The sequence below is a fragment of the Triticum aestivum genome, chromosome 2A, assembly GCF_018294505.1.
Source record: "Triticum aestivum cultivar Chinese Spring chromosome 2A, IWGSC CS RefSeq v2.1, whole genome shotgun sequence".
NCBI lineage: Eukaryota > Viridiplantae > Streptophyta > Magnoliopsida > Poales > Poaceae > Triticum > Triticum aestivum.
In genome coordinates, this window is record NC_057797.1 from 712,162,889 (window position 1) to 712,178,956 (window position 16,068).

Consider the following 16,068-nt stretch of genomic DNA (forward strand, 5'->3'; position numbering starts at 1 on the left):
GTCTTCGGATGGCGCGATCTGCTCGAGATCTATGGCTAGAGCAGCTACATGTACTATCTCCTACGTATGGACCGATGATAGACTTAGGTCATGTTCATCATGGTGGCAGCGAGCGGATGCCGTGGTCTCGAATCCGTCGAAGATCAAGTCTCCACGGATATCTGCGACGTAGTTCAAGCTTCCGAATCTGACCTGGTGGCCAGGGGCATAGCTTTCGACCTGCTCGAGATGGCCAAGCGAGTTGGCCCGTAGTGCGAAGCCACCGAACACGAAGATCTGTCTGGGGAGGAAGACTTCCCCTTGGACAACATCGTTGTAGATGATTGAAGGAGCCATCAAACCTTTTGGGGAAGTCACAATGGAACTCTCAATCAAAGAACCAATGTCGGTGTAAAAACCGGCGGATATCGGGTAGGGGGTCCCGAACTGTGCGTCTAGGATCGATGGTAACAGGAGACAGGGGACACAATGTTTACCCAGGTTCGGGGCCTCTCTATGGAGGTAATACCCTAGTTCCTGCTTGATTGATCTTGATGAATATGAGTATTACAAGAGTTGGTCTACCACGAAATCGTAATGGCTAAACCCTAAAAGTCTAGCCTGACTATGATTATGAGGATCTATCTACGGACCTAGCCTTCCGGTTTATATAGACACAGGAGGGATGTAGGGTTACACAAGGTCGGTTACAGAGAAATAAATCTTCATATTTGGCCACAAAGCTTGCCTTCCACCCCAAGGAGAGTCCCATCCGGACACGGGCAGAGTCTTCGGTCTTTGTATCTTCATGGCCCATCAGTCCGGCCCATATCCAATAGATCGGACACCCATAGACCCCTTAGTCCAGGACTCCCTCAGCTATGCTTCATTTTCGTCACACAAAAATGCTCCCATCATGCACAACCCCGACGACAGGCCAAGCAATTGTTTCATACTTTAGTAATCTGAAACTTTTTTCAACTTTCACGTAATACATGAGCGTTAGCCATGGACATAAAACCATGGGTGGAATAGAATATAATGATGGGGGTTGCGTGGGGATGACAAAAAAGGAGAAAGTCTCACATCGACGCAGCTAATCAAGGGGCTATGGAGATGCCCATCAATTGATGTCAATGCGAGGAGTAGGGATTGCCATGCAACGGATGCACTAGAGCTATAAATGTATGAAAGCTCAACAAAAGAAACTAAGTGGGTGTGCATCCAACTTGCTTGCTCACGAAGACCTAGGGCATTTGAGGAAGCCCATTGTTGGAATATACAAGCCAAGTTCTATAATGAAAAATTCCCACTAGTATATGAAAGTGACAAAATAAGAGACTCTCTATCATGAAGATCATGGTGCTACTTTGAAGCACACGTGTGGAAAAAGGATAGTAGCATTGTCCCTTTTATCTTTTTTTCCTTTTTTTATTTGGCCCTCTTTTTATTCGGCCTTTCCTTTCTTTCTCTTTTTATGGGACAATGCTCTATTAATGATGATCATCACACTTCTATTTATTTACAACTCAATGATTACAACTCGATACTAGAAAAAATATATGACTCTATATGAATGCCTCCGGCGGTGTACTGAGATGGGTAATGAATCAAGAGTGACATGTATGAAAAATTATGCATGTTGTCTTGGCCACAAATACAATGTCAACTACATGATCATGCAAGGCAATATGACAATGATGATGTGTGTCATGATGAACGGAACGGTGGAAAGTTGCATGGCAATATATCTCGGAATGACTATGGAAATGCTATAATAGGTAGGTATGGTGGCTGTTTTGAGGAAGATATAAGGGGGTTTATGTGTGACGGAGCGTATCATATCACGGGGTTTGGATGCACCGACGAAGTTTGCACCAACTCTCGAGGTGAGAAAGGGCAATGCACGGTACCGAAGAGGCTAGCAATGATGGAAGGGTGAGATTGCATATAATCCATGGACTCAAAATTAGTCACAAAGAACTCACATACTTATTGCAAAAATCTACAAAGTCATCAAAAACCAAACACTACGCGCATGCTCCTAGGGGCATAGATTGTAGGAAAAGACCATCGCTCATCCCTGACCGCCACTCATAAGGAAGGCAATCATAGAAACACCTCATGCTTCAATTTTTTCGCACAACGGTTACCATACGTGCGTGCTACGGGACTTGGAAACCTCAACACAAGTATTTCTCAAATTCACAATTACTCAACTAGCACGACTCTAATATTACCATCTTCATATCTCAAAAAAATTATCAAGCATCAAACTTCTCATAGTATTCAATGCACTTTATATGAAAGTTTTTATTATACCCATCTTGAATGCCCATCATATTAGGACTAATTTGATAACCAAAGGAAATTACCATGCTATTCTAAAGACTCTCAAAATAATATAAGTGAAGCATGAAAGTTCATCTATTTCTTCAAAACAAAACCACTTCCGTGCTCTAAAAGGATAAAAGTGAAGCACTAGAGAAAATGACAAACTACTCCGAAAGTTATAAGTGAAGATGAATGAGTAGCGGAATAATTATGTAACTATGTGAAGACTCTCTAACATTTAAGAATTTCAGATCTCGGTATTTTATTCAAACAGCAAGCAAAACAAAAGAAAATAAAATGACGCTCCAAGCAAAACACATATCATGTGGTGAATAAAAATGTAGCTCCAAGTAAAGTTACCGATGAATGAAGACGAAAGACGGGATGCCATCCGGGGCATCCCCAAGCTTAGGCTCTTGGTTGTCCTTGAATATTTACCTTGGGGTGTTGCTTTGTAACGCCCTCGATGCAGCTATATCTCCTACGTGTCGAAGCACGACTTAGAGGCATAACCGCATTAAAAGCAATGTCGCAAGTAAAGGTAATCTTCACAACAACCCATGTAAAAATATAAAAGGGGAAAAGATACATAGTTGGCTTACACTAGCCACGTCACACAAATACATGAATAACATTACAATCATCCAATACACTCATGGTCCGACTATGGTACCAAAATAAAGATCAACCCCCACATGCGACAAAGTCCCCGATCGCCCCAACTGGGCACCACTACTGATCATCTGGGGAAGACACATAGTAACGGCAAGAGTCTTCATCGAACTCCCACTTGAGCTCAAGCGCATCGTCTGGAACGGTATCATCGGTCCTTGCATCTGGTTTTGGAAGTAAACTGTGAGTCACGGGGACTCAGCAATCTCACACCCTCGCGATCAAGACTATTTAAGCTTATAGGAAAGGCAAGGTATGATGTGGAGCTGCAGCAAGCGACTAGCGTATATGGTGGCTAACCTGTTCGCAAAAGAGAGCGAGAAGAGAAGGCAAAAGCACGATCGAACAACTATGATCAAGAAGTGATCCTAGAACAACCTACGTCAAGCATTACTCCAACACCGTGTTCACTTCCCGGACTCCACCGAGAAGAGACCATCACGGTTACACACGCGGTTGATTCATTTTAGTTAAGTTAACTTTCATGTTATCTACAACCGGACATTAACAAATTCCCATCTGCCCATAACCGCGGGCACGGCTTTCAAAAGTTCAAATCCCTGCAGGGGAGTCCCAACTTAGCCCATCACAAGCTCTCACGGTCAATGAAGGATATTCCTTCTCCCGAGACATTCCGATCAGACTCGGCATCCCGGTTACAAGACAACCTCGACAATGGTAAAACAAGTCCAGCAACACCACCTGAATGTGCCGACAAATCCCGATAGGAGCTGCACATATCTCGTTCTCAGGGCACACTCAGATGAACACTACGTACAACTAAAACCAACCCTCAAGTTTCCCCGAGGTGGCGCTGCAAGTGGCTCTATTTGGACCAACACTCAGAGGAGCACTGGCCCGGGGGGGGGGTTTAAATAAAGACGACCCTCGGGCTCCGGAAACCCAAGGGAAAAAGAGGCTAGGTGGCAAATGGTAAAACCAAGGTTGGGCATTGCTAGAGGAGTTTTATTCAAGGCGAACTGTCAAGGGGTTCCCATTATAACCCAACCGCACAAGGAACGCAAAATCCAGGAACATAACACCGATATGACGGAAACTAGGGCGGCAAGAGTGGAACAAAACACTAGGCAAAAGCCCGAGCCTTCCACCCTTTACCAAGTATATAGATGCATTAATATAAACAAGATAATATGGTGATATCCCAACAATAAACAATGTTCCAACAAGGAACGATCTCCAATCTTCACCTGCAACTAGCAACGCTATAAGAGGGGCTGAGCAAAGCGGTAACATAGCCAATCAACAGTTTGCTAGGACATGGTGGGTTAGAGGTTTGACATGGAAATTTGGGAGGCATGATAAGCAAGTGGTAGGTATCGTAGCATAGGCATAGCAAAAGAGCGAGCATCTAGCAAGCAAAGATAGAAGTGATTTCGAGGGTATGATCATCTTGCCTGCAAAGTTGTCAGAGTTGACTTGATCCTCGTAAGAGAACTCAATGGGCTCCTCGTTCACGAAATCTTCTCCCGGCTCTACCCAAACAATAACAACAAGCAAAACGGAACACAATCAACCACATGCAATGCTCAAACAACAAGATGCAAACATGGTATCATATGTGGAATGCGGTATGTGATGCATATGCAAGAATTGACAAGGAATGATTGGACCTGGCCTCAACTTTGAAATCCAAGAGTGCCACTGGAAAGGTGAGGTGATTTCGGTTGAAATTGATATAAAGATCACTAGAATCGGATGCACGGTTTGGAAATGGCAAGCAAAACAAATATGGCACCGGTCTGCGATAATCAGCAAGTAGCCATCTAAATGCATCAAGATAAACATACTACAACACTCAAACATAACAACAAAATACATGGCAGGGATCCACTCATGATGCTTGACAAAAGATGAACACTGAGCTACGGCTAATTCATCCATTAACAGGTTCAAACAAGAATGGCAAAAGTGCAAATGATAACAGGTTTCAGACTTTGTGAAATTAACACAAGTCTGGAATTTATCATCAGGAAGCACACTTTAGATCATGAAAACTACATGCTACAGGAACTTATCATGGCAAAGCAAGGCATGGCATGAAGCTACTCAAAGCACTTAACAAAAGTCCCTTAGTGACCTTGAGCCAAAAGGGATCAGAAAATACAATTACAAGCATGTGAACGTGGCAAAAACATAAACAGATCTCAAACTTAGTGAAAAACTGGAGCATGCAAATCAGTTAACGAGTAGGCATGTTTACGAGCTCGAAGCACTCACTACAGAGCATGGAATGACAAACTAAGCATACACCCGTCAAGAATACATGTCATAGAAGCTAGACATGGCAAGAACAACAACATAGTATGCACGGATCAATAGCAACATCCTCGGCAAAATCGCTAAACATGTCAACAATCTGCCAGGATTCACGATATAGCAAAAGTAGAGCTCGATTTACTCAAGCTAGGGTGCTACATAAATGCAAACAAAGACATGGATGGATAGAGCACGACAATGTTAACAAATTATCCTTACTGATCATCCTCAAAAGAGGCACGGATCACCAGGAAACAACATGAACATATGGCATAACGACAAAAACAGGACAAGGACTTAGAGAAATTCTAAGCCCCTGAAATTAGCATTACCGATTACGCTACTTTGCAAGCTTGTGCTAGTCACCACAAATATCACAAAAATACATGGCAAGAACCTCTGTAAAGATGGCATGGCATATAACAAAACACATGTAGAGCTCAGGATCATATCATGCACACATTAATCATGGCAAAAATGACAAATAGCTATTTGATGAAACAGATCTGACAAATTCACCACAGCCCTTTTCCAACAGCATTTTGGGCATCAAGATGACCACAAATGAAAATGATGCAATGAGATGAAATGATGTACTTGTCGAGACGAACATTTTTATATGCTATACGCACAAATTGGAGCTACGGATGCAGAGTTACGACATGATGAAAATTGCAAAAAAATCAGGGGAGAGGGGAAAGTCAACCCTAGTGGAAGTACTGTTCCCCAGAGCACGCCTCCCGAGGTTCGCCGGAGGAGGAGGACGCCGGGGTGCGCCAGCGACGGAGAGGAGGACGACGGCGTCGGGCGCCGGTGGCCAGGGCGGCGACCCGGGCGGCGGAGCGGCGGACGCCGGCGTCGAGGTGGCGCGGCGGCTCTGGGAGGTGATGGCGAGGCGGCGGAGCGGCGGAGGCACGGCGCCGGCGCGGTGGCGGAGCTCGGCCGGCGCGGTGGCGGAGCTCGGCCGACGCGGTGGCGGCGGGGATCGGGCGAGCGGCACGGGAGGAAGGAGAAGGGCGGCGGGCGCGGCGCGATGGAGATGGGCCGAGGAGGGCCGACTGCAGGCTCCCCGGGCCTCGGCGGTGGCGGGCGGCGGTACAGGCCACGTGGCGGCGTACTATTGGTGGCGGCGGTGCGTCCGGGTGGCGACGGACATGTCCGGCCACACAGAGAGGGATTGGATCTAGGTTTAGGGTAGGGAAGACCCGAAAATTTCGGGGGAGACCTAGTTTTATAGGTAGGAGGAGCTAGGAGGCTCCAAATTGAGCATGGTTTTTGGCCACGCGATCGTGATCGAACGCTCTAGATGATGGAAGGGTTTTTGGTTGGTTTTGGGCCAAATTTGAAGGGTGTTGGGCTGCAACACAAACGAGGCCTTCTCGGTCCCTCGGTTAACCGTTGGAGTATCAAACGAAGTCCAAATGGCACGAAACTTGACAGGTGGTCTACCGATAGTAAACCAAGGCCACCTGGCATGTCTCGGTCCAATCTAGAAATGTTTAACCCCCACACATGAAAAGAGGTAGAAAGGGGCACCGGAGGAGATAGGAGCGCTGGAATGCAAAACGGACAACGGGGAAAATGCTCGGATGCATGAGACGAACACGTATGCAAATGCAATGCACATGATGACATGATATGAGATGCATGACAAAGGAAACAACACACAGAGACAAAAACCCGACACCGAGGAAAATAAAATAACTTAGGCCGGAAACGGCAAGAGTTGGAGTACATATAAGGTAAATTACATCTGGGGTGTTACAACACTCCACCACTATGAAAGGATTTTGTCCCGAGATCTAGGACTGGAAAAACGCCGGGTACTCAGAACGGAGGTGATCCTCGCGTTCCCAGGTGGCTTCACGGTCGGAATGGTGTGACCACTTGACTTTGAGGAATTTGATTGACTTTTTGCGAGTCTTGCACTCAGTTTCCTCAAGGATAGCAACGGGGTGCTCACGATAAGAAAGGTCTTCTTGGAGATCAATGTCTTCGAAGTTGACAGTGCGGTCAGGGGTCTTGAAGCACTTGCGGAGCTGAGAGACATGAAATACGTCGTGCACATTTGCAAAGTTGGAGGGAAGCTCGAGTTGATAGGCGAGATCGCCTCTCTTGCTGACGATCTTGAAAGGACCCACGTATCTAGGGGCAAGCTTCCCTTTGATACCGAAGCGACGAGTACCTTTCATTGGAGAGACGTGAAGGTAAACATGGTCTCCGATCTCGAAAGCCAAATCACAATGCTTACTATCATAGTAGCTCTTCTGGCGCGATTGCGCTACTTTGAGGTTATCACGAATGACTTTGCACATTTCCTCTGCCTGTGTGATCAAGTCATTTGCAAGAAGGTGACATTCACCGGTCTCTGACCAGTTAAGAGGAGTACGACACTTCCTGCCAATAGAGAATTTCAAATGGGGCCTTGCCCAAACTCGCTTGAAAGCTATTGTTTTAGGAGAACTCGGCATATGGAAGACAATCTTCCCACTTCATACCGAAAGAGATAACGCAAGCCCTGAGCATATCTTCGAGAATCTGATTGACACGCTCGACTTGGCCTCTAGTTTGAGGATGAAAAGCTGTGCTGAAACGGATGTTGGTGCCCATGGCCTTCTGAAAAGAATCCCAAAACTTGGAGGTAAAGATGCTGCCACGATCTGAAGAGATCAACTGCGGAATGCCGTGCAGAGAGACAATCCGAGAGGTATAACGCTCTGCCAATTGAGTTGTAGTGATAGACTCTTTGATAGGCAGGAAATGAGCCACTTTAGTGAGTTTGTCGATGACAACGAATATAGCATCATTACGACGCTTGGACTTTGGAAATCCCGTCACGAAGTCCATATCAATGTGGTCAAACTTCCATTCTGGAATGGCAAGAGGTTGGAGGAGACCAGCTGGTCGTTGGTGTTCTGCCTTTACTCTTCTACAGACTTCACATTCATTCATGAACTGAGCAATCTCACGCTTCATTCGAGTCCACCAATACGCCTGCTTGAGGTCCTGGTACATCTTCGTACTTCCGGGGTGGATGGAGAGGAGAGAATTGTGAGCCTCATTCACAATGACTTTACGAAGGTCACCTTTAGGCACCACAATGCGATCCTCGAAGAAGAGAGTATCCTTGTCATCAAGGCGATAGCACTTGTACTTGGATTGACTCTTGGCAATCCCAATCTTCACCTTCTTCACCATAGCATCAAGAAGTTGAGCCTCGCGAATCAGATCTTCTAAAGTACGAGAGACTTGAAGGTTGGCGAGGAAACCTTGAGGAACAACTTGCTGATTGAGTTTGCGGAAAGCTTCACAAAGCTCAGGTTGGTAAGGCTTGAGAATCAAACTGTTGCAGTAAGCCTTCCTGCTCAATGCGTCAGCAATTACATTGGCCTTGCCTGGAGTATATTCGATGCTCGGATTATACTCTTGAATCATTTTGACCCAACGAGTCTGCCTGAGGTTGAGATTAGGCTGAGTGAAGATGTACTTGAGACTCTTGTGGTCAGTGAAGATGTCCACTTTTCTTCCCAATAAGAGATGTCTCCAAGTCAAAAGAGCATGCACAACTGCCGCCAACTCGAGGTCATGAGTGAGGTAGTTCTTCTCGTTGGGCTTCAACTGGCGAGAGGTATAAGCCACAACTTTCTTCTCTTGCATCAACACTGCACCAAGACCTTGAAGAGAGGCGTCGCAGAAGACCTCAAATGGTTTGGATTCATCAGGAGGAGTCAGAACTGGAGCAGTGACTAATTTCTCTTTCAGGGTGTTGAAAGCGATGTCACACTCAGGAGACCAAACGTACTTCACGTGCTTCTGGAGAAGGTTGGAAAGCGGCTTTGCAATCTTTGAAAACTTCTCAACGAACCTTCAACAGTAGCTTGCGAGCCCAAGGAAGCTGCGGAGTTGCTTCATGTTCTGAGGTGGTTCCCAATTCACAATTGCATACACCTTCTCAGGATTCACCGCTATGCCCTTGGCAGAGATGATATGTCCAAGATAGAGAACCTCATCGAGCCAAAACTCGCACTTCGAAAACTTGGTGTAGAACTGATGTTCTCTGAGCTTATCCAGCACCAAACGCAAGTGCTTGGCATGATCTTCCTTGTTCTTGGAAAATACAAAAATGTCATCGAGGTAGACCAAGACGAAGTCATTTGTGCAGGGGTTGAAGATGAAGTTCATCATGCGAGAGAAAGTCGGAGGAGCGTTGACGAGGCCAAAAGACATGACAGTGTATTCATATGAACCATAGCTTGTTCTGAATGCTGTCTTGGGGATATCCTGCTCACAAATTCGAATCTGGTGATAGACCATATGGAGATCAAGCTTGGAGAATACTTGAGCACCTTTGAGTTGTTCAAACAGCTCGTTGATGTTGGGAAGTGGGTACTTGTTCTTTATAGTCTTCTTGTTCAATGGACGGTAGTCAACACAAGTAGGTCCATTCCATCCTTCTTCTTCACAAAAAGAACTCCACAACCCCACGGAGAAGAACTAGGTCGGATGAGACCCATACGCTCTTGTTCATCGAGTTGTTTCTTCAGCCCCTCCAACTCTTTGGGTCCCAGCTTGTAAGGACGTTTGCAAACAGGGTCCGTGCCAGGCTCAAGATTGATGACAAATTCAACTGGCTGGTGCGGAGGCATTCCTGGAAGCTCTTCTGGAAAGATGTCTTGATATTCGCAAACGACTGGAATTTGAGAGATGGCATCCAGTTCACCCTTCTCATTGAGAGAAAACAGACGGATGGTATCGTCATTAGCGGCAAAGACAATTACATCCTCAGACGAATGAGTCAATTGAATCTGCCTGGCAGCACAATCAAGCTGAGCCTTGTGCTTAGAAAGCCAATCCATTCCAAGAATAAGATCAATATCCGAGTTACCAAGGACCACTGGAGAGGATAGAAACTTGTAGTCGCCCAAAGTGATAGTAACATCCGGGACGCAATTGTTAGAAGTCATTTGCTTGCCCGGGGACACAATTTTCATAATATGCTGTTCTCATCCATGTTTAAGATGTTTAACATGTTGTTTGTTTTAATTCACATAAATGACATTCTAAAATGGTTTAATTCATATCTAAATAACCGTAGCTCCGTTTTAAATAAACTTTATATGTAAATGGGGTAGAAAAATGCCTAGTTTAACATGGTGGCTTTACTTTGCATGTTTAACAACTATAAAATTGTGTTTAGGGAGGAACAGTACCAAACCTTAAAATATGCATATGAGGTTTTACCGGAATCGTTGTTCGTTGTTTCCGGCCTCATTTAAACTTGCCTAGATAGGTAGTTTTGTTGTGCTTCACCCCCTTGCCATGTTAATCAACAGTTAATATTGTTGGGTACATAAATGAGATCGAACTAAATAACTTGTCATGGTGTTTCGTCAATATGCACCTTTGCATATTGAGCTCCACTTAATTTGTAGGATTGCTTGTGCACTTTTGCCATGCCATGTATCTTTAAATCGGACATGCATCATATTTGGTTGTGCATCATGCCATGTTTATGTGGTTGTTGTTTACTATGTTGTTTGCTTATTTCCGGTGTTGCTTCTTTGTGTTAGTTCCGATAACGTCGCGTTGTGAGGATTCGTTCGACTTCGTCCGTTTGTCTTCTTCATGGGCTCATTCTTCTTCCTTGCAGGATTTCAGGCAAGATGACCATACCCTCGAAATCACTTCTATCTTTGCTTGCTAGTTGCTCGCTCTTTTGCTATGCCTATGCTGCGATAGCTACTACTTGCTTATCATGCCTCCTATATTGTTGAGCCAAGCCTCTAACCCACCTTGTCCTAGCAAACTGTTGTTTGGCTATGTTACCGCTTTGCTCAGCCCCTCTTATAGCATTGTTAGTTGCAGGTGAAGATTGGAGCTTGTTCCATGTTGGAACATGGATATTTTGTTGGGATATCACAATATCTCTTATTTAATTAATGCATCTATATACTTGGTAAAGGGTGGAAGGTTCGGCCTTATGCCTGGTGTTTTGTTCCACTCTTGCTGCCCTAGTTTCCGTCATATCGGTGTTATGTTCCCGAATTTTGCGTTCCTTACGCGGTTGGGTTATAATGGGAACCCCTTGACAGTTCGCCTTGAATAAAACTCCTCAGCAATGCCCAACATTGGTTTTACCATTCACCACCTAGCCTCTTTTTCCCTTGGGAGTCGCGCTCCTAAGGGTCATCATTATTTTACCCCCCCCCCCGGGCCAGTGCTCCTCTGAGTGTTGGTCCAAATAGAGCCACTTGCAGTGCCACCTCGGGGAAACTCGAGGGCTGGTTTTAGTTGTACGTAGTGCTCATCTGAGTGTGCCCTGAGAACGAGATATGTGCAGATCCCATTTGGATTTGTCGGCACATTCGGGCGGTGTTGCTGGTTTTGTTTTACCATTGTCGAAATGTCTTGTAACCGGGATTCCGAGCCTGATCGGGTCTTCCTGCTAGAAGGAATATCCTTCGTTGACCGTGAGAGCTTGTGATGGGCTAAGTTGGGACACCCCTGCAGGGATTTGAACTTTCGAAAGTCGTGCCCGCGGTTATGGGCAGATGGGAATTTGTTAATGTCCGGTTGTAGAAAACCTGAAGTTGATCTTAATTAAAAATACATCAACCGCATGTGTAACCGTGATGGTCTCTTCTCGGCGGAGTCTGGGAAGTGAACACGGTGTTGGAGTTATGCTTGACGTAGGTTGCTCTAGGATCACTTATTGATCATAGTTTTTTGACCGTGCTTTTGCCTTCTCTTCTCGCTCTCATATGCGTATATTAGCCACCATATATGCTAGTCACTTGCTGCAGCTCCACCTCATACCTTTTACCTTACCTATAAGCTTAAATAGTCCTGATCGCGAGGGTGTGAGATTGCTGAGTCCCCGTGACTCACAGATACTTCCAAAACCAGTTTGCAGGTGCCGATGTTACCGAGCAGGTGACGCAACCAAGCTCAGGAGGAGCTCGATGAAGATCTCGTCCTTGGTGTCGTTTCATTCTAGTTGATCAGTAGTGGAGCCCAGTCGGGTCGGTCGGGGATCTGTGTAGCATTTGGGGTAGTTTTCTTTTATTTGGGTTCCATAGTCGGACCTTGATTGTATCTGGATGATGTAATGCTTTATTCATGTAATTGTGTGAAGTGGCGATTGTAAGCCAACTATGTATCTCTTTCCCTTATGTATTACATGGGTTGTTGCGAAGATTACCTCACTTGCAACATTGCTTTCAATGCGGTTATGCCTCTAAGTCGTGCTTTGACACATGGGAGATATAGCCGCATCGAGGGCGTTACAAGTTGGTATCAGAGCCAGGTTCGACTTTAGGAGCCCCCCTGCTTGATCGAATCGTTGGCGTTGTTGAGTCTAGAAAAATGTTTTTAGTCATTTAGGAATTATATATCAGAGAGTTAGGAATTCTTTTTACTCCTCAGCCCCTTCGTCGCTCTGGTGAGGCATCCTGACGTAGAGTTTTGACTCTTCTCTTCTCAAATTTCACTAATTTTTTTAGGATCACGCGGGTATCTTGGAATTGTTCCGATGGTTTTGTGACGAGAACATTGTTCTTGGTGCCTCCTGACATTTAGGAGTTGTGGCAGTGTCCGGGGGAGTTGAGCTCCGAGGTGTTGTCGTCACAATTTTATCCTTGCAGTTCTGGAATACCTGAGTTTAGCTTCGCCGACATCGAAAATCTCTTTTATGTAGTTGTTGGTGAGATAACCTCGACGCCACCCAGTACTGGGGCGGGAGTTCGGGAGTATTGCCATAACTCGTATAACGGATGCTCTTCGAATGTTGAGGTAGACGATTTCCGAAGGTTTCTTGGTTATGTGTTGAAGGATGGATATAGCTGGATGTAGTATTTGCTAGTTTTGGGTGAGATATTATGCTTCCCCTGTATCCCCAACACCTGATTGCATAACTGGGAAGGTTTCGGGAGTTTATAAGTGGGAATTCAAGTAGATCTTAGGATATCTTTCCGACGAATGTATGATATGAAATTGGGGTTCGACATCTAGTGGTCCTCCTATCCACGGTTGGTTTTATAGTGGTCTCGTTGTGTCTTAAAGAGTCCTTGGCTATGCCGACTCGGGGACGCTTCATATGTCATGTGCACTGCCTTGTACATGATGGTGCTGTACGATCGAGCCCGTGTGGGCCCCACCACGAAAACTTCGGATGAAATCTCTATCATATGTTTGTTCCGGCTTATTCCGCAAGCCAATCTTATGTTTTGTTTTGAGTTGTGGTATTTGAGTTGCTTCGAAGTAAAATGTTGATTCCATACCTTCCCCAAGCGGTGTTCTCATACTCCGATGTGAATACTAATCCTTTTTGATAATCGAGATTGTCATGTCAATCCTTTTCACCGGTGTGTTTCTCTTCAAGTGGATCCGATCTTTTCAACATCCACAAGATCCAATCTCAGCTTTCTCAATGGTGCTCGTTTCATGCATCCCAAGTTGTCTTTGTTTTCCCACCCTCCCACCCTTTTCCTTCAAGGACTAAGATTTCTTAATCTAGTATCATCTTATTGATGAGAAGCCTCTCCATTCTTTTTCCGTCAATGTTCTTATCCGGCTATTCTCATGAAGATTCTAATGGAGCTTCAAGTTCGTCATTCTTCATTCTTTTCTTCTCCGGTGGATTCAAGTTTTCTGTGTTGATCATATTCTTTTCCTTGCTTCAAATGCCTTCTCAAAACGGTGCACCTCATAATAATTCACTTCTCAATATTCATTTGTTACGGAGTGCTCAACATATCCCGAAGATTCGTGTTTCCACTCTACATTCATTCAAGATCTTTCGAGGATGTTACCTCATTCAAGCCATTTATTTCAACCGGCGCAATCTATCTTCTAAATCATTCCAACGGTGTTTCTTTTGAGTGGGCCCTAACCCACAGGTTTTTTCCCAGGATCTTACCTGACTCTTCTTATTTTCCCGGAGTTTTTCAAATACATTTCAAAGTTTGACGTAAGAATGAATTGACATCAGTCAAATGTCTTTCTCCAAGATTTTCCAAATTCTTTTCATCATTGGCTCAACCTTTCCATTCTTCATTCCGGAGTGCCTCAACAATTCATGGTGGTGTTTCTCATCGTCATTCTCAACATTTGAAGACCGAAGAAGAGTTTTACCTCCATATCTTATCCGTTCTCTCGGTGACTCGTGGTTCTAGTTCGAGGCCATCCTCTCATAATTGTTTTGATCGTGAGAATTATTTTCACCCATCCGGAGCATTTCATGAGTTGTTTTCCATTTCTTTCCTCCGAAGGCCATCTTTTCAAATATTATTCATTTCAGCTGGCAGCTCACATTCTCCAAATCTTACCGGTGCATCGATTAAATATCCTCTAATCAGTTCTAGATCTCTTCGTTCTCATGTATCTAAATCCCCTCAAGTTTCTTCATTCATTTGCTAATTCTTTCCGGTGTTTCTTTATATTTTTCATTTTTCATTTTCAATTCTTATGGTGGTTCATTCAAGATTCTCTTCTTTCGTTTACCATATCAATTTATTTGTTATTTCTATCCTACCGGTGGTTCGTTGAAGACATTCCCAAGTTTACGTTATATCTCTCTCTTAATTTTCTCTACGAGAATCAGTAATATGCCAAATCCGTTGATTGTCATCAATTTAATTGTTGAAGGATAAGCATAATGTAATTCTTATTCTTGTTTCATCGACTAAATTCAATTCCTTATTCTGGAGCCTCATCAAATGTCGGAGTAATGGGCCGCGGGTAGGCCAACCCGAGCCCCAGAACCTTTCAAAACATCAGGGCAGGCTGCGCCCCTCAAGATCCCAGGACGAAGAGCCGCCTCCTGGGGAGTCGACGGCAAGACGGCCGACTGCCCGCTCACGACCGAGTCCCAGGGATGACTTCCAGAGAAGCCGGCTTTGGGGAGTCGGCCTACGACTCCAACAACCCCATGACCTCATCAAAGGGGACGAGGCAGGGGCGTGGCCACAGTGAAGCCCACCCCCGCCCCTCACCAAGGGCAGGCATGGCCATAGCACGCCGTACCCCGGAAGATCTCCGTGCAGCGTGGCACTGTTGCCATGCCAGCCCTGACATCAACACCGCAGGGCCGAATCCTGCACCCACGACAGCTTGTCTGTACGGCCTGGAGGCAGCAGGCCCCACCAGTCAGTGAGACCACGGGAGACGGCAGGAGAACCACCAGTCGAACCCATCGGGAGTCGGCTCGGGGGAGTCGGCCGAGCCCTCCCCCGGGGCCCATGCGCCATTAATCAAGATGTGATGGGGAGAGGCAACAGTGATTGCCCGCCAGGCGGCGGGGCTGTTGCCACGACCTCATGATCAAGCCCGCGTCATCAGAAGCACGGCTACAGTAAGCAGAAGCCAGCAAGACCCGCCCACGGCGAACGCGGGCTGTCGGCTCCGTACCAGGCCAGTCAGCGGGGCCCGCTAGTCGGCGGGCCCCAGCGGTCGGTAGAGAAGATGGAAGCCAGAGACACTGACGGCTGGGCCTGCACCCAGCCGGATTACCATTGTACCCCTGGGGGGTAGGCCTATATGAACCCCCCAGGGCACCCATGCAAAGGGTTGGAACCCATTAGCTCTAGAACAGATCATATAGAAGAGAGAGAGCTAGCCTTGCCCTCTCCTACCACCAGAAAACAGCTCAAGGAGCAACCGTGTAATCACTTTGGCCATAGTGATCATGCGGAGACCCCGCAGAGTAGCAGTAGGGGTATTATCTCCCCGGAGAGCCCCGAAGCTGGGTAAGATTCGCCGGCATGCATGTCTTCGCCTCATCCCGTTTCCAGGCACCGGCGACGTTCT